Genomic DNA, 17,929 nt, shown 5'->3' with positions numbered 1-17,929 from the left:
GGGGTATGGCTTGGGCGCACTACTCGTGTTCCTATACATTGTATCGGTTGTGCGATGCTCCGGGGTATCACTCTCTGACTCAGAGTGTATGTTGATAAATCACAGGGGTTGCATTCCCAAGTCCGTTTACCCAACGCACCTCGGCCATCTTTCAGGGAAGCATGTTTTCACCTCAATCGAAAGCACTTTATCGATTCAATGTAATGACGAGCAACATCATTCAGAGTTTTTCTTGAGTAAACAGCTAGTTATCCTTTTATTCTGACATGTATAACAATAATTTTTGGTTGAGTGCTAAATTATACTTTGTTTTTTCAGAAATATCCCCGGATGAAGGCAATGACTTTGCCGAAATGCATTGGGAATGTAAACATTGCAAAAAAACAATGATGCATGGATGAATCATTTATATGTACCCTAAAGATTCTTGTGAACACAACGAGAAAAAAAGAAGAATAAATACTAAACATATCAATACACATATGTTTTGATTATATTACTCATTGATACTGGAGAAACCTTCTTACGGAGGCTTTTAGCGGAGCCCGGGGGACAATTCTCTAGGATCCAATGCAGTTCTAATGCAATTCTATGCAGTTCGTAATGCAAGAGTCAGGCACTTTGTAATGTCAAAACAATGCAGTTTGTTACGCAACAATCAGCAGTTCGTAATGCCAAAACAATGCAATTCGGAATGCAACCATCAGGCAGTTTGTTATGCAGAAATAATGCAATGCGTAATGCAACAATCAGGCAGTCTTTTATGCAGAAATAATGCAATGCGTAATGCATAATCAGGCAGTTCGTTATGCCAAAATGATGTAATGCCTAATGTAACAATGAAGTAGTTCGTAATACTAAAATGATGTAAAGCGTAATGCAACAATCAAGTAGTTTGTTATGCCAAAATCTCCGTAATGCCTCAATATGCCCCCAACATGGGTATGATGTAAACAAAGTGTAGCTCCACACTCTGACCTCGTTACTGCCCCTCCTTGGCAAGTACGGGCTGCGATATGAGCTTGGGTGGAGGCTCGAGCTGCCAGAATGGGAAAGGCCGAGAGCGATCCTCTCTGAACCCGCACCCCACCCCAGGCGCGACACAAGCACGCTCCCTGAGCGTTACCTGGGGGGCTCGACCTCGCTCTCTTCTCTCCTCGCAACTCGGGCCTCCGATGCAGCTTCGTTGACGTTGGCAGTGGAACTCGGGCCCCCCAACACGGAGATGGTTCGAGGTCCCTCCTTGGCACAGACAGGCTTGACCGACGGCTCAGTTCCTCTGGGGATGCCGGTACGGGCCAATGGCAAAGGCGAAGATCTCAGGCTGCAACAGGGCACACATGCACAGCGGCGCTGGGACTCACTTGAGCTCCGGTTGTGCACGGTCACAGGGCAACCCTCATGTAAGTCTCAGGCTGCAGGAAACACACGCACCAAGCGTAGCCGAAACTCCCTTGAGTTCTGGGTGCGCACAATCACAGGGTAATACTCACGAAGGTCTCCGGCTGCACCAAGCACACGCACACAGCGTCGCTGAGACTCACTTGGACTCCTGGTGCCCACGATCACAGGGCAATTCTTACGATGGTCTCAGGCTGCAAAAAGCACATGCACACAGGGTCGCTGAGACTCACTTGGATTCCGGGTGTACACGATTACAGGACGATCCTCAGGAAGGTCTGAGCACATGCACACAGTGTCGCTGAGACTCACTTGGACTCCTGGCATCCACGATCACAGGGTACCTTGGACCTACCATAGGGGTGTCTGATGTGCATAAAAAGGGAAGGGTGGCAAGTGGGTGCACTTGTCAGGACAACAAGGCAGTTTAACAAACTGCGCGCAGACAATGTAGTGGCAGGCCTGAGTTCTCTCTTTAAGGCTACTTGTGTTTGTGGCACAATTAGTGCTGCATGCCTACTAGTAGCATTTGCATTACCAGCCCTGGCACACATAGTGGACTTTACTAGGGACTTTACTAGTAAGGCAAACATACCAATCATGGACAACCAATTACCATTACACTTTATTCAGGGAGCACTTGCACGTTGACACTGATCAGCAGTGGCAAAGTGTCCAAAGCATCTAAGTTGGCAACACCATGTCAAAAAAAGTTCTACGGGGAAGGCAAAAAAGTTTAGGGAACTTTAGCCAAAAAGGGCCAAATCCAACAGGTCCCAAAATTGATTAGTCTAAATCGGTCATTTTTCCACTGACTCTGATGACCACCCCTCCAAGATTAGATTTCCCTATGCAAACTATGGAAAGGCAATCTCCAAGCTCGAAGACAACTTTCTCGATGGATTAGGTTAGCTCTTTCCCTATTAGGTCATATTTCTATCATGAAAATGATCATCCTCCTTAAGGTTTCTGTTTCTATTCTCTTTTTTTTTTATAACTCTTTTTATTGAAACTTTTCCGTGAATTCAAGACACATCAATTTCACATTTGGTGCAAATATGGTCAACAGGAAATTCTTCTTTCTTGTCGGATCATCATGATACTACTAATGGACACGGCAGTGGACTACCACTAGGATCTACTACCCTTCCGTCTTGGGCGACTGTTCTCCGGGGCCTCTCACCTCCAAGGGCGCTGCTACGTTATTTGCCCCCCATGTGTGTTTTGAAGTTCAAACCTGTAGTATCGGAGCCAGGGATGACAAATCTTTGAAGAATTTCCGCAGACACCCCCTCATTCTGTAAGTCACCTGCTCCGCACCCATATACATGTCCATCACAGTTTCCCACTCACTGAGGGTCGGGATCTCTGGTGCTCCCCATTTCTTGGCTATGTCCCTTTTGCCCACTATCATGCCTAGATTACACAGGCTAAGACTCTGCCAGGGTAGGTCTATGTCGGAAAGTATCCCGAGCAACCCATATTTAGCATCCATCGGTAGCTGAGCCCCTAGGACCTCACTTAGGGGTCGATTACGATGGCGGACGGGAGGACGACCGCCGTCCTGGAGTAGGCGGAAAATGCCTTTTTTCAGTCCGCCTGCCGCGGGCACTCCGTCTGCCATATTAGGATGGGAAACCCTGTCAAATGTCCGTACGCGGCGGAAGAGCACGCCCCGCCGCGGAAGTACACCCGACCCCGTGGCGGACGGAACCAATCCAGACACACCGCCGTACGGAATGACGTCTCCGACCGTCCTCCAAATCACGATGGCGGAAAACACACATAAAATCGCTGCGGAAAAACAACCTGCCTGCACACGGCGGAATCACCACAACGGAGATACAACACATTGCAGAGATACACACCACAAGCAGATCGCCATCATGGACCCAGCGCTACACGCATTTCCGATACTCTTCGTGCTCCACCACCAGCAAGTCATGGCCCATCACCGACGACGACGCAGGTACGCCAACACACCAATTGCTGTCGGAAGGGGAATACCTGCCAGGGCTGTGACGTAGGGAGGGGGAGTGTCATGTTTGTGAAACTGCCTTTACGATCGCACCAATATATCAACAATTCAAGTACACAACCAGGAATGACAACGACAAACCACGACACATGATTGACTTGCTTTATTAAACATAATAGTGGTATAATCGTACACTACCCAAGAGCATGGGCACTGGGTACAACAGAGCAGGTACATCAAAGCCAGCAAATGAGGGCAGAATGCAGTATCAGAACAGCAACAGGGCAGTGTTTACAACAGAGCAGGTACATCAGAGCCAGCACATGAGGGCACAATGCAGTATCAGAACAGCAACAGGGCAGTGTTTATAACAGAGCAGGTACATCAGAGGCAGCACATGAGGGCACAATGCAGTATCAGAACAGCAACAGGGCAGTGTTTACAACCGAGCAGGTACATCAGAGGCAGCACATGAGAGGGGCAAAGTGCATCAACAGTCCATGGCAAGGCACAGGTACATCAGAGGCAGCACGTGAGAGGGGCTATGTGCATCAACAGTCCATGACAAGGCACAAGTACATCAGAGGCAGCACGTGAGAGGGGCTATGTGCATCAACAGTCCATGGCACAGAACAGGTACATCAGAGGCAGCACGTGAGAGGGGCAATGTGCATCAACAGTCCATGGCACAGAGCAGGTACATCAGAGGCAGCACATGAGAGGGGCAAAGTGCATCAACCGTCCATGGCAAGGCACAGGTACATCAGAGGCGGCGCGTGAGAGGGGCAATGTGCATCAACAGTCCATGGCACAGAACAGGTACATCTGAAGCAGCACATGAGAGGGGCGAAGTGCATCAACAGTCCATGGCACAGAACAGGTACATCAGAGGCAGCACGTGAGAGGGGCAATGTGCATCAACAGTCCATGGCAAGGCACAGGTACATCAGAGGCAGCACATGAGAGGGCACAATGCAGTATCAGAACAGCAATAGGGCAGTGTTTACAACAGAGCAGGTACATCAGAGGCAGCACATGAGAGGGGCAAAGTGCATCAACAGTCCATGGCACAGAACAGGTACATCAGCGGCAGCACGTGAGAGGGGCAATGTGCATCAACAGTCCATGGCACAGAACAGGTACATCTGAAGCAGCACATGAGAGGGGCAAAGTGCATCAGCAGTCAATGGCACAGAACAGGTACATCAGAGGCAGCACGTGAGAGGGGCAATGTGCATCAACAGTCCATGGCACAGAACAGGTACATCTGAAGCAGCACATGAGAGGGGCAAAGTGCATCAACAGTCCATGGCACAGAACAGGTACATCAGAGGCAGCACATGAGAGGGGCAAAGTGCATCAACAGTCCATGGCAAGGCACAGGTACATCAGAGGCAGCACATGAGAGGGCACAATGCAGTATCAGAACAGCAACAGGGCAGTGTTTACAACAGAGCAGGTACATCAGAGCCAGCACATGAGGGCACAATGCAGTATCAGAACAGCAACAGGGCAGTGTTTACAACAGAGCAGGTACGTCAGAGGCAGCACATGAGGGCACAATGCAGTATCAGAACAGCAACAGGGCAGTGTTTACAACAGAGCAGGTACATCAGAGGCAGCACAAGTACGTGGGTCAACCGCCCAGTCCCAAGGACAGTAACAATGCAAGGGTGGTTACAATGGACAATCGAGACACAAAGTCCAATTACATGTGAGTGATGGGAGCTACACCTCACAGCACAGAATCTGGTGGACTGCTTGAACTAGTCGCCTCGGACACACTGCCAGCACCAGAAACAGGAGTGTGATACACAGCCACAGCTCGAGTGACTGACACATGAGCCATAGACCCAGACACACTGCCAGCACCAGACACAGGAGTGTGAGACACAGCCACAGCTCTAGTGACTGACACATGAGCCATAGACCCAGACACACTGGCAGCACCAGAAACAGGAGTGTGAGACACAGCACCAGCTCTAGTGACTGACACACGAGCCATAGACCCAGACACACTGCCAGCACCAGAAACAGGAGTGTGAGACACAGCACCAGCTCTAGTGACTGACACACGAGCCATAGACCCAGACACACTGGCAGAACCAGGAACAGGAGTGTGAGACACAGCCACAGATGTAGTGACTGACACATGAGCCATAGACCCAGACACACTGCCAGCACCAGAAACAGGAGTGTGAGACATAGCCACAGCTCTAGTGACTGACACATGAGCCATAGACCCAGGCACACTGCCAGCACCAGAAACAGGAGTGTGAGACACAGCCACAGCTCTCGTGACTGACACATGAGCCATAGACCCAGACACACTGCCAGGACATGTCCCTGTACAGTGACCAACAAATACCATGCCAACATCTGACACATGAGAGTGGCTGACACACACAGTGCCAGTACCTGAAACAGGAGAGGGCACAACTGACACAGTGCTACTACATTATGCATGACAGTGAACAACAGACACAGTGCCACTATCTGACACATGAGAGTGAACGGCAGCTGACCCACTAGGACCACTGAAATGATGAGCCACAGGGCTGTATGGGCCAGGAGGCAGGGTGGCTCTGGGAGCTGGGGACAGCTGGACTGGAGCGACATTGGGGTGGTCAGGTCTCACTGGTGTGTGTCTCCGTTTCTTTGTGAAATGTAGGGGCACCCTGGCCATGACTGGACTGGTAAGTGTTGTGGCCTCATCAGACATCAAAGAAGGATCATGTGCTTGTGGTGGTCTGCTCTCTGGGGACGTGCTGGACCCTGCTTGACGTTTGCTGTGGCCCTGCCTTCTGCCCTCTGCATCATGTGCAATGGGGGATGCAACAACAGTGTACTCCTGATTCTGCTTCTGCGGGGTGTGGATGGGAGTTGAGGTATGTGGGGACTCCACCGCTGACACATGTGTTGTAAGTTCCTTCAACAACATCAGCCTCAGGGCAGCCAGGGGTGATGTATGCCTGTCCTTGATGGAGCTCATGTCCATGGGAGAAGCCTTGGCCCTGGGATGTGCCTTGGACGTAGGAGGTGTCCTGTCTCTGGAATGTCCCCGATCCCTGGGCGGTGCCCTGTCCCTGGGAGCAGACTTGTCCATTGTAGTGTACCTGTCCTTTGAAGTGTCCTTGTCCTTGGGAGTGTCCCTGTTCTTGGGAGTTGCCCTTTCCTTTGTAGTGTCCTTGTCCTTGGTAGTGTCCCTGCTCTTGGGAGCTGCCCTTTCCTTTGTAGTGTCCTTGTCCTTGGGAGTGTCCCTGCTCTTGGGAGGTGCCCTTTCCTTTGTAGTGTCCTTGTCCTTGGGAGTGTCCCTGCTCTTGGGAGGTGCCCTTTCCTTTGAAGCGTCCTTGTCCTTGGGAGTGTCCCTGCTCTTGGGAGCTGCCCTTTCCTTTGTAGTGTTAGTTATTAGTTAATAATAAACTGTCACAGTTCCTGGAGGACAACAACAGACTAAAAAGCTCTCAGACAGGCTTTCGTCCAGGGCAGGGCACTGACATCGCCCTCCTGGCAGCGGTAGAGGAGGCCAGAGCACTCTTAGACGAAGGAGGATCAGTGGCAGTGATCCTCCTCGACCTGAGTGCGGCCTTCGATACCGTCAATCACCAACTTCTCATCAAACGGCTCGAAAGAGTCGGTGTGGTAGGCTCCGCCCTATCCTGGCTCTCATCCTTTTTAGACCAGCGTACCTTTCAGATCTGGGAAAACAACACCTGCTCCTCCGAAACTCCCCTCCAATGTGGCGTGCCTCAGGGCTCCTCCCTGAGCCCCACATTATTTAACATCTACATGTCCCCATTGGAGGAGGTTATCACCCCGTTCGGAGTGAGCGTCATCAGCTATGCTGACGACACACAATTAGTTGTATCACTATCTCATCCCAGCCAAAAACCAGCAGATCTACTCAACTGCCTTACGCAGGTCCAACACTGGATGAACAGTTCAGCCTTAAAACTGAACGGAGCAAAAACTGACGTCCTTCTTCTTGGCCGGAAAGGAATCACTCTTCCCCCGAACATCTGGCCAGACTGTCTGGGCCCCCTCCCTGAACCAAAACAAGAGGTAAAAAGCCTGGGCGTGTGGCTCGATACAACCCTTTCGTTCTCCTCGCAAGCAAAAAAAGTAGCCGGGACATGCTTTGGCCTGTTGAAATCACTGAGGAATATCCTGCCCCTCTTGCCCCCCAACTCGCAAAAACTGCTAATTCAAGGCCTGATAATCTCTAGGCTGGACTATAGCAATGTGATATACCTGGGCGCCCCAGAAGCAACGATGAACAAACTTCAGAGAATTCAGAACATTGCTGCCCGGATCCTCACTAAGACTCCTGCCAAAGACTCGGCCAAACCAGCACTAAAACTCCTCCATTGGCTCCCTATGAGGGAGAGAGTCAAATTTAAGGCCCTGTGCCTAGCGCACAAACTGCTACAAAATCAAGGCCCTCCCATTCTTAGAAAATTTATCAAACCCTATAAATCTTGCAGATCCCTCCGCTCGGACACGGAGAATCTCATCATCGCCCCCAGATTCAGGAAGGCACGCACAGGCGGAAGGCGTTTTTCAGTTCACACCGCACGCCTTTGGAACGCACTCCCCCGCGACCTGAGAAACGAACCTCACTATCTTCGCTTCAGGAAGCGTTTGAAAACGTATCTCTTTCCCCAATGAAACCCGCCTGTCCGGATTACTGAACTCCCCGTCCCTTTCCTCAGTCCCCCTCCTTTCCTGGCTCTCTGACAGGTTGGGGTAGGGTTCTTAGCGCTGGGATACCCCCGGGTGACTACGCGCTCTACAAAATCTTTTAATAATAATAATAATAATAGTGTCCTTGTCCTTGGGACTGTCCCTGCTCTTGGGAGGTGCCCTTTCCTTTGAAGCGTCCTTGTCCTTGGGAGTGTCCCTGCTCTTGGGAGGTGCCCTTTCCTTTGTAGTGTCCTTGTCCTTGGGAGTGTCCCTGCTCATGGGAGGTGCCCTTTCCTTTGAAGCGTCCTTGTCCTTGGGAGTGTCCCTGCTCTTGGGAGGTGCCCTTTCCTTTGTAGTGTCCTTGTCCTTGGGAGTGTCCCTGCTCCTGGGATGTGCCATTTCCTGTGTAGTGTCCCTGTCCTTGGGAGTGTCCCTGCTCTTTGGAGGTGCCCTTTCCTGTGTAGAGTCCTTGTCCTTGGGAGTGTCCCTGGACTTGGGAGGTGCCCTTTCCTTTGTAGTGTCCTTGTCCTTGGGAGTGTCCCTGCTCTTGGGAGGTGCCCTTTCCTTTGAAGCGTCTTTGTCCTTGGGAGTGTCCCTGCTCTTGGGAGCTGCCCTTTCCTTTGTAGTGTTAGTTATTAGTTAATAATAAACTGTCACAGTTCCTGGAGGACAACAACAGACTAAAAAGCTCTCAGACAGGCTTTCGTCCAGGGCAGGGCACTGACATCGCCCTCCTGGCAGCGGTAGAGGAGGCCAGAGCACTCTTAGACGAAGGAGGATCAGTGGCAGTGATCCTCCTCGACCTGAGTGCGGCCTTCGATACCGTCAATCACCAACTTCTCATCAAACGGCTCGAAAGAGTCGGTGTGGTAGGCTCCGCCCTATCCTGGCTCTCATCCTTTTTAGACCAGCGTACCTTTCAGATCTGGGAAAACAACACCTGCTCCTCCGAAACTCCCCTCCAGTGTGGCGTGCCTCAGGGCTCCTCCCTGAGCCCCACATTATTTAACATCTACATGTCCCCATTGGAGGAGGTTATCACCCCGTTCGGAGTGAGCGTCATCAGCTATGCTGACGACACACAATTAGTTGTATCACTATCTCATCCCAGCCAAAAACCAGCAGATCTACTCAACTGCCTTACGCAGGTCCAACACTGGATGAACAGTTCAGCCTTAAAACTGAACGGAGCAAAAACTGACGTCCTTCTTCTTGGCCGGAAAGGAATCACTCTTCCCCCGAACATCTGGCCAGACTGTCTGGGCCCCCTCCCTGAACCAAAACAAGAGGTAAAAAGCCTGGGCGTGTGGCTCGATACAACCCTTTCGTTCTCCTCGCAAGCAAAAAAAGTAGCCGGGACATGCTTTGGCCTGTTGAAATCCCTGAGGAATATCCTGCCCCTCTTGCCCCCCAACTCGCAAAAACTGCTAATTCAAGGCCTGATAATCTCTAGGCTGGACTATAGCAATGTGATATACCTGGGCGCCCCAGAAGCAACGATGAACAAACTTCAGAGAATTCAGAACATTGCTGCCCGGATCCTCACTAAGACTCCTGCCAGAGACTCGGCCAAACCAGCACTAAAACTCCTCCATTGGCTCCCTATGAGGGAGAGAGTCAAATTTAAGGCCCTGTGCCTAGCGCACAAACTGCTACAAAATCAAGGCCCTCCCATTCTTAGAAAATTTATCAAACCCTATAAATCTTGCAGATCCCTCCGCTCGGATACGGAGAATCTCATCATCGCCCCCAGATTCAGGAAGGCACGCACAGGCGGAAGGCGTTTTTCAGTTCACACCGCACGCCTTTGGAACGCACTCCCCCGTGACCTGAGAAACGAACCTCACTATCTTCGCTTCAGGAAGCGTTTGAAAACGTATCTCTTTCCCCAATGAAACCCGCCTGTCCGGATTACTGAACTCCCCGTCCCTTTCCTCAGTCCCCCTCCTTTCCTGGCTCTCTGACAGGTTGGGGTAGGGTTCTTAGCGCTGGGATACCCCCGGGTGACTACGCGCTCTACAAAATCTTTTAATAATAATAATAATAATAGTGTCCTTGTCCTTGGGAGTGTCCCTGCTCTTGGGAGGTGCCCTTTCCTTTGAAGCGTCCTTGTCCTTGGGAGTGTCCCTGCTCTTGGGAGGTGCCCTTTCCTTTGTAGAGTCCTTGTCCTTGGGAGTGTGCCTGCTCATGGGAGGTGCCCTTTCCTTTGAAGCGTCCTTGTCCTTGGGAGTGTCCCTGCTCTTGGGAGGTGCCCTTTCCTTTGTAGTGTCCTTGTCCTTGGGAGTGTCCCTGCTCCTGGGATGTGCCATTTCCTGTGTAGTGTCCCTGTCCTTGGGAGTGTCCCTGCTCTTTGGAGGTGCCCTTTCCTGTGTAGAGTCCTTGTCCTTGGGAGTGTCCCTGGACTTGGGAGGTGCCCTTGCCTTGGGAGTACCTTTTGAGGGGGATGCGTCTGTTACATGTGAATCTTTTTCCCCCAACACCCCTTGAGGATCCTGTGTGTCAACTTCAGTGTAGCTCATGTCGTGATGGGTGAAAGATTTCCCTGTCCTAGGGGATGGTGTTTGTGCCCTCCGTGCCCTGCCTTGCTGTCTGTGGCTGCTTATAGTGCAATACCCCTAAAATGACGCCTGGTCTGAAAATTCACTCTCCCCTGAGACATCTAGTGGTGTGGATGGGGGAACAGAAGCAGCACCCTGTCCATGCGACTGAAGAATGGCTGATGACACAGTGTTTGCTAATGACTGAACTGTTCTGTGGAGACCAGCAACATCACCATGCATCCCCTCCATGAATGCTACCACCTCCCCAACTTCCTATCGTGGTCTTGGAATGCATTGATCATGTTGGTCTGCCCTACACACAGCTGTTGCAGCAGATCAACAGCCTCAGCACAAAGGGCACTTTGTGGCACAGGGCGAGGGGCAGCGGTGCCTGCGCCAAAGGCAACTCTGCTTCCCCTACTCTGGCGAGCACGAGCTGTACTTGTTGCAGTTGGTGGCAGTGTGGGCCCTGTGTGCTGTGTACCGACTGAAGGTGTTGATTGCCCACTCCCTGTCTGTGACAACAGTGCTGACTCACCACCACTGTCTGAGGATGAGGACGATGGTGTCTCCACATGTGAGTCCTCAGGGACGGTTCTGTCTCCCTCTCCGGGGCTGCCCTCTTCAGTGTCAGTCTGCGTGTGTGTCATTTCGGATCCGGATGCATTGCCACCACTCATCTCTGTCGTCTGTGTGTCAGTGCCCTCGGCCAAAGCTGGAAGAGAGGGAAGAGATGTTAACCTAAGTGCCACACTCACGTACTGAAGGTTACAAAGTCACACCTTTCCTTACAGTCGATTGACATGTAGCACCCATCCTGCACACCAACCAACCCTACCAGACATCCTCACATCATAGAACCGTGGGTGTCTGTGAAACATGTACATCATACAAACAGGCAAGTGCATGCAGACCACCACACATGTCATGCCATGGGACCACAGACCTCAACGGCATGTCCTGGAACCCTCAACTACAAATCAACTGGTATGTCCACCTGGCGGACATGGGTGCTAACGCTCACTCCGCTAATGGCACCAACATGCAATTAATGCAAAACATACGCACCACGGATGTCACTACTGTGTCTGAGCACGAATACATGCATGCACTCACAAGTTACAGACACATACGGTCTGCTAACCGCTAGTTTGCTGTTGATCCCCTCTCAGCCGGGCGGACAGGTCAGGATGCGTCACAGCAATTATACGGTGCATTAGAGGGGTCATGGTGCGTCGGGCAAGGCGGCTTGATCTTGGAATAATCCCCAGTGTCATCTCCGCAACATTCTTGCTGAGCCTGGATATGTCGTCCCAGCGCTTGTGGCAGTGTGTGTGTCATCTATTGCACCTACAACTCAATGGGGGGTTGTGATCAGAATTCATGTAACTGTGTATCAAGTTTCTGTCCCCTTATATTTATATTTATTATTTGTTATAATACTTTTTAATTCACCCAGGTCAATTCCCTGACCAACATTCTCTATTGATTAAGCCATAAGCTGGAACTGTATTGTTACCCATTCCCCTAAGGATTTCTACATATTACAGTAGCTAAAGACACAATTTCTGTACTGATAGGAGTCTGTTCCAATTATCCCTCGCGAATGGATCAGTTTGTTTGACTTCATTCGAGCTTTTCCAGTCGTTTATATCCTGTAGCTTTCGCCAAAAGTAGTCGCTGTAACATCCTCCGGACACTAAGACCAACAACGTCTTCCCTTTGCGCTTGCGCACCAGCGAACGGCGATGATACACTACCATCAAACCGCGCATGCGCGGCCGGAACCCACTACTCCTACGCGCATGCGTGGTCAGACGGGAACACATCCCTGATGCGCGCAGAAGCGACAAAGAGCCCACAAGCATTATACATTTATGGGCCTGTTCCGTTTTCAATTAGCAGCCAATTGAATTCTTCTAGACTATAAATAACCCTCCCTTTAGCTCGTAATTCACTCGTCGGAGCCGCGTGTAAGAGGGAGGAAGTCAGGAAGCCCTGAGAGTAACCGTGAGTGTGTATGAATGTGTGGATGTGGTGTGTAACACTTTCAACATGAACGAGGGTTTACATCATGTTGATCCATTTCCTTGAATACCTCACAGGTTGCCTCATCTGGCAGAACGGACCCCCCAACACGCTGTGGCTCATGAGGCCATGTTAACCTCTTCCCATAAGTAAGCAATACATCTGTATTAGTAACTTTACCCTTAGTGGTCCCACCAGATATTATGCCTGAGTGTATGTCCTGTTCTTTGTGTTATTCGTTTTTCCTTTTTTTTCTTCATTTTTCAGGGTTCCTGGACCTTCACTTTTGCTCCTTGTTACCCCCTGTGTATTTACACAGCAAAAAAGTTCAAAAAACATGTAATTTCCTGTTTTTTATTTGACTTTTGTATTTACAGGTGTCTTGAATCGCCAATTGGGCGCAACGGACCTTACTTTAAACATAGATAGGTACATTTTCACCATATCCTATTTTTGTAGAGCACACTTTTATATCTACACACATGTGAGTAAGGTGGGGATAAGTAGTGCACATCCTCGTCCTGAAGAAGGAGTTCTTCAAACTCCGAAACATGTCGACGCACTGACATGGTTGGGTTACCCTAATCCGTAGACCACAACCATCACAGCACTCTTTTAATAATACCAGCCGGAGACCTAATAAATTTTTCTGTACTCACGTGCCAGGTATTTTTTATTTTTTTCACCTTCACCTCACTACTCACATTGTTTACCCACACACACCAAACACATAGTTCACCTTAAAGTGCTCCTGCGTAGTCGTGAAGTCGTAGCACGCCGCATTCCGTAGAGGTTTGCGAAGACCCCGATGATGAAGCATGACACCAAGGGGCCTGTTGGTGTGTGAGGGGTATTTTAACAACCCAGGTTGCTCCCCACCATTGTGGTAGCAACCACCTTCCACCTTGTGGATTCCTTTTGTTTATGATATTTACTAGGGGAGACAGAATCCACACCTTCCTCTCCCTCTCCCTCTTTTGTTAAAGATTATTTATGACAGCGCACAGCTGTGGGAGCCCCTCCCTTAACGAATAACACTTTTTTGAACGACACACTTTACATCCAACATTATCTTTACCATCCATCACAACCATCATGGAGGATGAACACGGGCTAACTTTCACTGAGGATGAGATCGATAGACTTTTGGCGCAGGACAATCCTTTCGAGGGTCTAAGCACCGACAACCCTGCCCCCACAGTAGGAGATTGGGACGAATTAACGAATGTGCGGAAGGTACAGATAAGAGCTGCCCTACATGGTCTACTCATGAGGGAGTACTTAAGGAACAAACTAGCCCCTCAGGGCCTACTAGTGAAAAATGAACCTTTCATATTCCAAGACGATTTGGCCTTCAAAAAAGCATGGTCCTTAATCTCCTGGCACTGCACCAGAGACTGGCTGGTACTGATAGTTCAGACGGCGAGTAAAAAATCCCAAGAACTAAAGATTGAGATACAGAGATTGGAAGTCCAGCTGAAAGGTTATATCCAACCGGCTGATTTAAAGAAAGGCTTGGAGGAGCTTAACAAACAAATGTCTGATTTCGAAGCCACCTTAAAACAGAGTAAATTTAACAAATTTAAAAAGGATAAAGACCGCTTTACAGCAGAATGGGCTTACCCCTACACTAAAGCAGATTATGTGGCTAGTGGCAACACCAGCGATGCTGATAGCGTCAATTCAGATGGGAGTTCTTCCAGTAATAACTCTGGGGGTTTTAGGAACAAAAGACAACAAAGGGGCGGATATCGGCAACAGAGAAACCAGTATCCACGCCAAAGAGGATGGCGAGGTTTCCAAGGACCACCCATGTTCAACCCATTTCAGGGCCCTTTCCAATTTCCACAATATCAATATGGCCCACCACCAATGGGCCCAATGTACCCACAATGGGGGGAAGATCAACCAATCGTCCAACAACAAAATCCACAATCTTTTTTATCGTGGGGCCCAGGATCGAACAGGGGACGGAACAAACGAGGAAACAATGTCACTTGGCAACCAGTGACAGAATCAGACCCCAGAATGCACACCAGGAGCATGACAGCGGGTCAAGCCTCTACCAGCAAGAGAGGAACTTAGTCATAAACATATCCCCGTGGCCACTAACTGAAATACAAGAAAAAGTATTGAATAAAGGCTTAGGCTACGTACCCACGAACAAGCCTGACATTTTCCTTTTACACAAGGAGGTCCAGGATTTTATTAGGACCATCAAACTGAAGGCCTTCTTTCACAATCAAGCACCCAGAGTCGAAACATCCGACACGGGTTTGAAACCAAAATCTTCCTTTACCCCACAGGATAACCAACTTCCAGTTGAAGTCTTAGCTTTTGAGAAAGCTGTAATGTCAGAGCTAGGCAAAGTGGAAACGGACTCTAGGGTTTTTCAAAACATGAGTAGAGCTGAGAACCAAGCTGTGAGAGAATTATCACAAAACAAACTGATCATTATAAAACCCGCGGACAAGGGCGGGGCCGTTGTGATTCAGACAACAACGGCGTACGATCAGGAATGCAGGAGACTCCTCGAAGACAGAAGGAACTATCAGGTTCTGGAAGGAGACCCCACAGAGTCCATACGAATCAGAGTGGGCGCAATGACTGAAGAAGCTCTAAGCCATGATTGGCTAACGAAAAAAGAGGCCCTTTTCTTGACACAAAAAAACCCACGAACACCGTATTTTTATACGATACCCAAAATTCATAAAAATCTTGAAAATCCCCCTGGTCGCCCCATCGTGTCGGGTATTTCATCAATATTAGAACCCCTCTCCAAGTTCGCAGATGCCTTCTTGAGACCATTGGTACAGGCCACTGATACGTATCTCAAGGATACCAAAGCCATACTCCAACTACTGAAAGACCATCCTTTTGACCCTTCCTCTCAGATCTTACTGAGCCTCGATGTGGAGAGCTTATACACCAGTCTCCCACACGATGAAACCCTCAACATCATTGAGGAAGTTCTATACAGCAAAGAATGGCTTTACCACACCCCAAGAGGCGTAGTAATGGAGTGCATCTCTATGGCCCTCACCCAAAACTTTTTTGAGTATGAGGGTACCCTCTATTTACAACGCCATGGGACCAGCATGGGGAGCACCTTTGCTCCTAGTTTGGCTGGTCTCTACGTACACCATCTAGAGACCACCAAAATCCTTCACCAAGACAACCCGTTCAGGAGCAAAATCCTATCCTGGAAACGTTATATTGATGACGTGTTGGTTGTGTGGGAAGGTAACAACCAATCAGTCATGGATTTCATGGAATGGATCAATACCCAAAATGAGTTTCTAAAGTTCACTCATCAAAAGTCCAATGAATCCATGGTCTTCCTTGACCTGAATATCTATCATGAAGCTGGCCTCCTAAAGACAGAGACGCACTTCAAACCAACGGCAAGGAACTGCCTCCTTAGGTTCGATAGCTTTCATCCGCGTCACCTAAGAGAGAACCTACCATATGGGCAGTTCCTTCGCCTACGGCGAAACTGCAGCGATGTGGGGAAGTACAAAATCCAGGCTCTGGACCTGAGTCAAAAACTACAACAGAGAAAGTACCCAGACAAGATCATTACCCGGGCAATGAAAAGAGCCAGGAACAATAACCGTGAAGCTCTGCTGGATGACAACCCACCAAAAGAGGAATCAGGCAGACCGGTTTGTGTTACGACCTACAATCCTGTGTCGAACCAGGTATCCAAACTAATAAACAAACATTGGCGCATCCTGACCAGTGTAAATCTGGATTTGGAAAAACCCATCTTTGCCCATAGAAGGGGAAGAAACCTGAAGGACATTCTGGTCCACACTAGACCGAAAACCAATGCAGTACAGCAAACAAGGCTGAAAGGACTACATGGGCACTACCCATGTGGGAATTGCAATAACTGCCATTTGACCAAGAAGAGTCTGACTCTGGAATTCAAGAATGGCGAAAAATGGGAACAACGTGCTGTCACGAATTGCAACAGCCACAATGTGGTATATCTCATCACGTGCCCTTGTGGCAAGGAGTATGTAGGAATGACCACACGTGCAGTGAAAACGAGAATTAACGAACACAAGAGCAATGTAAGGTGCAAAAAACAGACAACAAAAATGGCATCTCACTTTCTTGAAGCACAGCACTGTGTGAATGACATACATTGGACTGTTATTGAGCAGTTACCATCAGAAAGAGGTTTATTTGAGAAAGAACAGAGATGGGTGTTTCGTCTGGGCTCAGACGTGACGGGGTTGAACGACTCCATTCCATGGAGTCAAGTACGCTAGGAAACCCATGAGACCTGCTAAGTACGCCTACTAACGACCATCTACCTGAATGAGCCTAACTCATCACTTAGGTGACCGTGCTGTATTAACTAGATTTAGATGGAATAACTGCACCTACAACTCAATGGGGGGTTGTGATCAGAATTCATGTAACTGTGTATCAAGTTTCTGTCCCCTTATATTTATATTTATTATTTGTTATAATACTTTTTAATTCACCCAGGTCAATTCCCTGACCAACATTCTCTATTGATTAAGCCATAAGCTGGAACTGTATTGTTACCCATTCCCCTAAGGATTTCTACATATTACAGTAGCTAAAGACACGATTTCTGTACTGATAGGAGTCTGTTCCAATTATCCCTCGCGAATGGATCAGTTTGTTTGACTTCATTCGAGCTTTTCCAGTCGTTTATATCCTGTAGCTTTCGCCAAAAGTAGTCGCTGTAACATCCTCCGGACACTAAGACCAACAACGTCTTCCCTTTGCGCTTGCGCACCAGCGAACGGCGATGATACACTACCATCAAACCGCGCATGCGCGGCCGGAACCCACTACTCCTACGCGCATGCGTGGTCAGACGGGAACACATCCCTGATGCGCGCAGAAGCGACAAAGAGCCCACAAGCATTATACATTTATGGGCCTGTTCCGTTTTCAATTAGCAGCCAATTGAATTCTTCTAGACTATAAATAACCCTCCCTTTAGCTCGTAATTCACTCGTCGGAGCCGCGTGTAAGAGGGAGTAAGTCAGGAAGCCCTGAGAGTAACCGTGAGTGTGTATGAATGTGTGGATGTGGTGTGTAACACTTTCAACATGAACGAGGGTTTACATCATGTTGATCCATTTCCTTGAATACCTCACAGGTTGCCTCATCTGGCAGAACGGACCCCCCAACACGCTGTGGCTCATGAGGCCATGTTAACCTCTTCCCATAAGTAAGCAATACATCTGTATTAGTAACTTTACCCTTAGTGGTCCCACCAGATATTATGCCTGAGTGTGTGTCCTGTTCT

The sequence above is a fragment of the Lissotriton helveticus genome, chromosome 4_1 (genome assembly GCF_964261635.1).
Source record: "Lissotriton helveticus chromosome 4_1, aLisHel1.1, whole genome shotgun sequence".
Taxonomy (NCBI): Eukaryota; Metazoa; Chordata; class Amphibia; order Caudata; family Salamandridae; genus Lissotriton; species Lissotriton helveticus.
The sequence above is the reverse complement of the archived record's forward strand: the minus strand, read 5'-3'. Positions refer to the sequence as shown.